A 7,500-nucleotide genomic window follows, 5' to 3' on the forward strand; every position below is an offset into this window, starting at 1 on the left:
TCCTAGTGTCTCAAGTTCCCTGATGTGGGTCTCAATTGAGTTGTAAAAAAACCTTAAACTGCTTAAATGATAATGGGTGATGGTAGGTTCAGTAGTGCTTCCATGTGTGGGTTGATGATCTTGTGGGGTCGAGCGAATCTCTCTTCCAACAACTGGATACTCTTAGCGTAATTAGCATTGGTTAATGGCAACCCGGCAATGACTCTTTCAGCTGCGTCACGTAACTGCGCTCTCAAATAATTGAACTTTTGGACATCACTAATTGTAGAGTTATCGTGTACTGCAGACCGGAAAGTGTCCCATAATGATTGCCATTCAAGCAGGTTCCCATTAAACGATGGTAATACAAGTTTAGGTAAACGGTTACTTCGAAATTAATGATTTGTACTCACTGGCGGCGATGTAATCAGTGAATTCTGTGATGAGGCGGATAGATTACCAGAATGATCGTTACCTGGTGTTTCGGTCGACGGAATTAAGTTGAATTGTTGATTTTCTTGTTCCGTTTGCGACGTAGATGGAATGGATGGTTGATTTTCCTTTCCTTTTGCAGCGGTTGTGGTAAGGTATCGCTGGTATCTTGATGAGAAGACGCATGTTGACTAACATTCTTGTTTGTGAGCTCGATGGTTTTCTTTTTATTTTGAAAATTGTTCTTTTTAAAGACATAAACGATACTGAAATACCCATAACTTTCTCAAAAAAGATGATTTTAAAAAATCAGTGCTTAGCTATATTCAGGATTTAGGGGTGAAACGTGCCATGTAAAAAAAAATTTAATTCAATTTAAAACCGCCGGAAATTTTGCTTTTTTCTCAAACCGGAAGTCAGTTTGTTTACACATGCGCAGTTGATCTGAGAACGAGCGAAAGGAAGGGTGAGGAAAAAACGTCGATGGAAACAACAGTTTGTGTGGTGACTTTTGCTTGTGAGTGGTATTTCTTGTCAGCTCATGATATGATGACGTCAGTTTCTGGAAGTAACATTTCACTTCCTAAGCAACGCGCGAAAAATCCCTCTGTGGGCCCTTAACCAGAAACCCATAAGGGTTGAAACATGTAATGGCCCCTTGTGTGCTGGGAAACAAGCTTCTGAATATTCAATTTGCTAAGTACCATATTTGGAACAACAAGAGCGAGGGGTTTCCAAATATGGTACTTAGCACTGAAACATTCAACCAATCAGTTCACACTGAATATTCAGAAGCTGTGAACGCGCATTACACGTTTCAACCCAAGGCTGTTGCCTAACAGGAACCCGGTAGCCTGGGGCTCTCAAAGAATAGCTCTGGGCGCCTTAATTTTTCACAGCAACACCTTTCACTTCATATGTTGGGCTCCTAAGTTCTCAGCGTTTAGCTCTGAGGGCCCCCTTAAAATTTTCTTAGGCAGCAGCCTTGCAACCCTTATGGGTTTCTGGCTTAACTCAATGTGTGTCTTGAAAACAAAGACCTCTTAGACCCCAAAATTCGAAAACGAAGAGAGTAACCCAAAACCCTCAATTTGGCTAACCCTAGGCCTAAAAACCAACTTTAGGCCTAGTTAGGCCCAGGGTTAGCCAAATTTTGGGTTTTGGGTTACTTTCTTTGTTTTCAAGTCTTAGGGGTCTTTGTTTTCAAGACACCCTAACTCAACTACAACAACAACAACAACAACAACAACTTTATTTTACCCTTTCACAAGTGCATACATGTTGTATTTTACAGGTAAATTAGGGGCTGATTACATGAGCCGGGCCAGCCTGGTCAGCCGGGCTGGTCAGGTTTCCTGGGATGAGTTTTAGCCTGGTATTACATGACATGAGCCAGCCCGGCTTGGACTAAATTTAGAGTAAGTCGTGCGAAAAAAGATAACAACAACAACAAGAAGTGGAGAGACATTTGTCTCACTAAATTGTTATTAAAATTCACCAATCTACAATGTAAAGAAGCCTTATGGTTTTCTATCTTATTTATCCTTTATTTAAACATTAAAAAACGATTATTCCGTGGACCATTTTGCTCTAAAGTGGAGTAATGTGGTTAGAAATCGCTGGCCCTGTTAACCGGGCTGTCCTGGTGAATGCGATTACATGGAAAAATGTCAGCCCGGTTAGCCGGGATCCCGGCATCATACGCAAACTTGATTTTTGGTGTATTTCTCAGACATGCGGGGATCTTAGCTAAATGAGCCAGCCCGCCTAACCGGGCCAGCCCGGCTCATGTAATCGGCCCCTTAGGGACAAACTGAAAGGGAACTGTCCTCCTGAAATAACTAACTAAGAACCTAAGCAATCAGGGAGCTATTAAAACTACAGTAAAATAGTAATTTAAATATTCTTTTGGCAAATCAGAGGGGACAACAAAAAACACAACATGAAAAATAGGCATATTATACATAGAGCAAAACAAAACAGAAATGGTGCTGAAGCAATTATTGTCAGTATTCTTTTATAACTTTCTTTTTGAATAGTCTAAAGCTGGAATATTTGACAGATTCATTAATAGAATTCCAAACTCTAGGTTTTCCATATATCATCCTTACCCTTGGAAGATAGTATGGCTGTCTCATTGTTGGTTGGGTAGTGGTGATATGTGAAAAGTAACGTCTAAAAACACACAAGCCTGGTGGAGCAGGTTTGTAGGTTCTTTATTGTGGCCGGAGGAGATAGAGGTCTCAAAACAATACATGTAATTTATTATCAAAGACCTTAAATATTTTTGGGTTATGTTTGTTTCAGACTATGTCAGGCTGTTGAATTTTGTAGTTTGTTGAACCATGGCAAAAAAAGATAAAAATAATTCATGTTCCAGGATGGTGCAAGTCATTTGGATCTTTGAATTAGAGAAATCTGGCCAAAAAAGGGAAAACAAATTCTCCAGCTCTGCCCATAATCCTAAGCTAGGGCCACCTGTTGACAGAATTTTGCAAAACAAAGGAAAATAGTTTAAATTCATAATACATTTTCTTGCGAAAAGTTTTCTTCAAGAAGTTAGAGGCAGAGTTTCCTTTAATTTGATAAAAAAAATCACTCCCTTTTTTTCTTCTTCAGATTTTGAAAGTGTGTTTGCTTAATTAACACACTTTAATTAACACACACAAATTTTGAGCTTTGATTTTTTTCCAAAGGCCATAACACTTTGAGTGTAAGTTTCGGATTTCATTGTCCGCCATTACTCACTTTCAAAACTGACCGATTGGACTTCAGAGGGTTGGATCCATGGAAAAGCGACGTCAAAGGCTCACTCGCTGAAAATTTCAGTGTGTGAATGCAGCTTATTGTATTATGCAAAACGCGAGTTAAAAGGTCTGAAAGCCCAAAAGTCCCGTGCTGCATATTAATTCTGTGGCATAGTCACACACATTGCATTCTTAAACTAGTTAGTGAGCCTTTGACGTCATTTCCTCCTTGATCCAGATCTCTCAAGTTCTTAAACTTAGTAATGGCGGACCATTAAATAGGAAAATTCCAGTTGGTTGTTCAGTGTTTACTTAACATACTGTAGTTTTGAAAAATCCAAAGAAAAATGAGAATGGATTTTTTGGTCACAGGGGCACTTTAAAGAGACACTGTGGTGTTATTTCTAGTAACATAATGTCCTCGGTTTGTTCAAATGGTGGACACCGCTATCTGCCAGATAAATCAATATCCAGCGGATAAACACTAGCAAAACCAATTGAGTTATCCAGTGGATAGCACTATTCACCCTTCCAAACTACTAGGGCCTGAAAACCCGAAGGATACTATTTGGTTAATGGGAGCCACATTTATTTTGTTGCATTTTTACGGCTACATGTACCTCTGCTGCTACTGTTTTCTTTCCCATCGAGAAAAGCTTCTGACACAAAATAATGGCTCTCCGTTCCAGCAAGTTTTTCAAGGTTTTAAACATGGCATCTCTTTTTTGGCCAAATGAAAAACCCTTATGCTGTGTAGTTTTATCTGCATGTTTGCTCTTCGTTTTAAAGTTGTTTTCAGCCAAGAGTATGTGCATGTTAAAAATTTATGATCTCTTGAAAACAAAATTTGAAATATGATTGTCATCAAATAATGTCAGATGAAGTTGTATGTCAAGTTTTTTAAGTGGGACAAAACCCATTAATACAATATGTGTCCATCAAGCTGGTATTCAATTTCAATCAATCACAACGTATAACCAAGTAAAGCTTGCTTAAAAGTAAGAAGTACTGGTACTCACATGACATATGAGAGATGAGATTTGAAATCTACCCATTAAACAGAACATACATGCAAGTCAACACTTCTTTCAAGGTTTTGATATTGTAGTTGCACTGAAAAACTTCTGTGTCCATTAAATATACATGTGTACTTTGTTTGTCATGTGTAAAGGCTGTTGAAAGACATCTAGATTTTTGCTTTTAAGTATTCTGATGTATCACATCTAATATTTTACACCATAACATGCTTACTCAAGTATGCAAAGGTTGTTGTCATTGGCACACATGAACCACTTTCAAAAATTACCATGGCCATGCAATGACAACTGTGGTTTACATTTTTTTATTTGCCAGGGTTTTTGCATAATATCTCAAATTAGTGGTCTTAGTCCCTTTGTCCTTTGACCCTCAGCGTTAACACCACATTTGTGTTATCTTAAGCTCAAGGTCACAAGACCATTTGCAAGAAGGGACCTCCTTGTTTGTTGTTTTTGTGTGGGTTGGTGTTAGTTGTAGAGTATCGTTATTATTATTATTATTATTATTATTATTATTATTGTTTTGTTAATGTGTTTGCTTTTAAAGCTCCAAAAATTTGAAAAAATATTGCCATGTTCAGTAATTTTGGTGCTTTCTGAAAATGTTTTATGGTTACAATTTTTGAATGACATCATCTTATTACAGAATAATATTATTATTTTTCTATCATCAGACAATAATTTAGATGCAATCAATCTGCCAATTTTTGATAGAAGAATTATTGGACAAATGACATTGTTCAATCGAAGGCCAATCAGCTAGCTAAACCGTAACTGGTGGGCCAATCAAAAACAAATTGTTTTGAATTTTTATAAATAGTGGTATCATCATCTGTACCTCAGTCCAATGACCATGTGGCATTACATGTATATTGTGTGAACATTCCAAAGGACAATCACACATTGTTCAGGTGTAGGTCTTGTTAACAAGTAATTTAGACAATTTGAAGTGGAACAGGGAAGAGGTCCAAACATATGTCAATTGCAAATTGACACATACAAAAGTACATAATAAAAAGTCTTCATGAGATTGACATCAACATCAATTGAGTGGTGGTCTTGTTTTGGTGCTGATATTAGTACCAACACTGTACAGTTTTACCCTGGTTGAATTTTCTCCTTTGGTAATTATAGTTACTCATTACAATAGAAACTGGAGATGAGCAATTATTATTATTATTAATCAATTTTACTACAAAAACTTTGTCTAGTAGTGCTGTTTGGTGTCTTGTAATGTTGATTGTTTACAAAGCAGAATAACTGAGTATACTTGAATTTTGGACTCATCATGCAATATCATTGTTGCAGCAATAATTGAGGCACTCTTTCTGCTATTTAAAATTAATGTGCATCTGCATGTAAAATGAACTCCATGTATTGGAGTGAATCTGGTGGAACAATAATAAATAAATTATTATTGTCTAATTAATGTACTGTAATGTACTGTTGATGTAAATTCATTATTACAAATCAGATATTGCTGATAATTTTATAATGTCTTCGCTTTTTTTATTATTATGTTGTATTGCATTGTAAATTTTACATTGATTGTTCACTCCACCCATATGAGGTCTGGAAAATCAGTACCATCTTTGCTGGGGAGACGTTGTGCATGCAAAGTGGGATTGGAATGGCAACAACCCTTACCATAAAAATGGGTAGAAATCGAAGAAAAAGTGAGCGTCTTGTTATATTAACATGTCTTTACCTTCTGTAGCTTGACTATGTTAGTAACCTGTTCACTTAAATTCATTGTACAGAACCTACTTAATCAATAACATTATCACTGAGTTTTTGCTATAATATTATGCTGATTTTGTAGGAAACTTCTTGCAACTAAGGTTCTGAAGCACAAAAAATATTATAATTATTGTGCTCCTTTACTAACCACAAGCTTTGTCGTAAGCTTGGTAAAATACAAAAAGATTGCAGTTCTTTTAACAAATAATTTAATTTTTGATGTTGATCAATCCATGTCTGCAAAATATTACAAATAATTCTGGTGGAAGTTTTATTGAGGGATCTCAGGAATTTACATGATGTGGCCAGTCTTTAATTAATACCTAATATTTTTTTAGGAATGCAGCCAATTACCTGTAGCATTTAAATATATATATTTTTTGTTAAATCTACCAGTTGAAAGTCATGAGGCAATTCTCTTCCTGATGGTAAAATGCAATTGAAATTCTTTCAGGAAATGAAGTACATGTAATTTTTGATGTCTGCTAAAGGTTACAAATTAAGGCAGTCATTTTTTTTAGGAATCTACGAAAAAAACTACACTGTAGCCACTTCTCAATGTTTTTCAGGGGGAAAACGCTGCTTGAATGCAGTTAATTACTTGTAGCATGAATTTGCATTTTTTGTTTTAAAATCTATCAGTTGAACGTCATGAGGTAATTCCTCTTCCTGATCTGTTCAGTGTTTTTGTTATGACTAAGTGTTTATGTAGCATTTTGTGAAATGAAAACATTCATCTGTCAAGAGCTGAAGAACACGAAAATACATAATACCAGTACAATTGTACAGCAGGCCTCTGCCCTTGATCAAATCGCTGAGTACTTAACCATCTTCCACACAATTTGTTTGAATTTGAATGCTTACATACCCAAATGCAACAATCTATGGAGTCAGAACTCATGATGCCTCGCCTTCTGAATGAAAGGCTTGCCTTTTACCTGCAAGAATATTTGGGTATTGTCGATTCCATAAGAAAAGGTGTGTTGTTTTTGCTTGACCTTTCTCTTGTATTGTTAGCCAAGCCAACTTTTTCTTGGTTATGTAATCAGAGTAGAAAGTTGTACATGATTGTTATTGTAAGATTAAGAAAAAAAAAATTGTTTGTTTATTTTTCAACTACTTATAATAATTAGTCAATTCCCTTAACACTGCTGTTCTTACAGTACTTATTATAAATAATAAATATTTAATATTATGCACTGGATAAATGTCTGGTGTTTCAAATGATGGCTTTGTGTTGTATTTGGATGCTATGTTCTGTGACTGCTAATAATAATTATTCTTGGAAAAAAAAGATGTCATGAATAAAATTTTAAATAATGACAGTACATGTACCTGTTACATCTGAAACACTAGATCATGTATTTCCTTGTTGTTGTTGTTGTTGTTGTTATTGTTGTCTGAATAATAATGCTCAAAAGTAATTAAACTGTACATTTTTAAAAATATGTCTTGTAACTTTTACTTAGATGTAATTCTTTTTTTTTTCTCATCATGAAAATCAAAATAACTGCTTGCTCTCATGGCAAGGTTTTGATAGGTCGTCTTACATGTTTTTTTCCTCA

The 7,500-nt window shown here is 35.7% G+C and overlaps 1 protein-coding gene across 1 annotated transcript in view; it reads left to right on the plus strand.

Annotated features, from left to right (window-relative positions):
- LOC138008378 (uncharacterized) overlaps positions 1-7,500 on the plus strand; it is a 16,486-nt gene that overhangs the window by 4,409 nt on the left and 4,577 nt on the right. The window lies entirely within an intron of this gene.

The sequence above is a fragment of the Montipora foliosa genome, chromosome 6, assembly GCF_036669935.1.
Source record: "Montipora foliosa isolate CH-2021 chromosome 6, ASM3666993v2, whole genome shotgun sequence".
Taxonomy (NCBI): Eukaryota; Metazoa; Cnidaria; class Anthozoa; order Scleractinia; family Acroporidae; genus Montipora; species Montipora foliosa.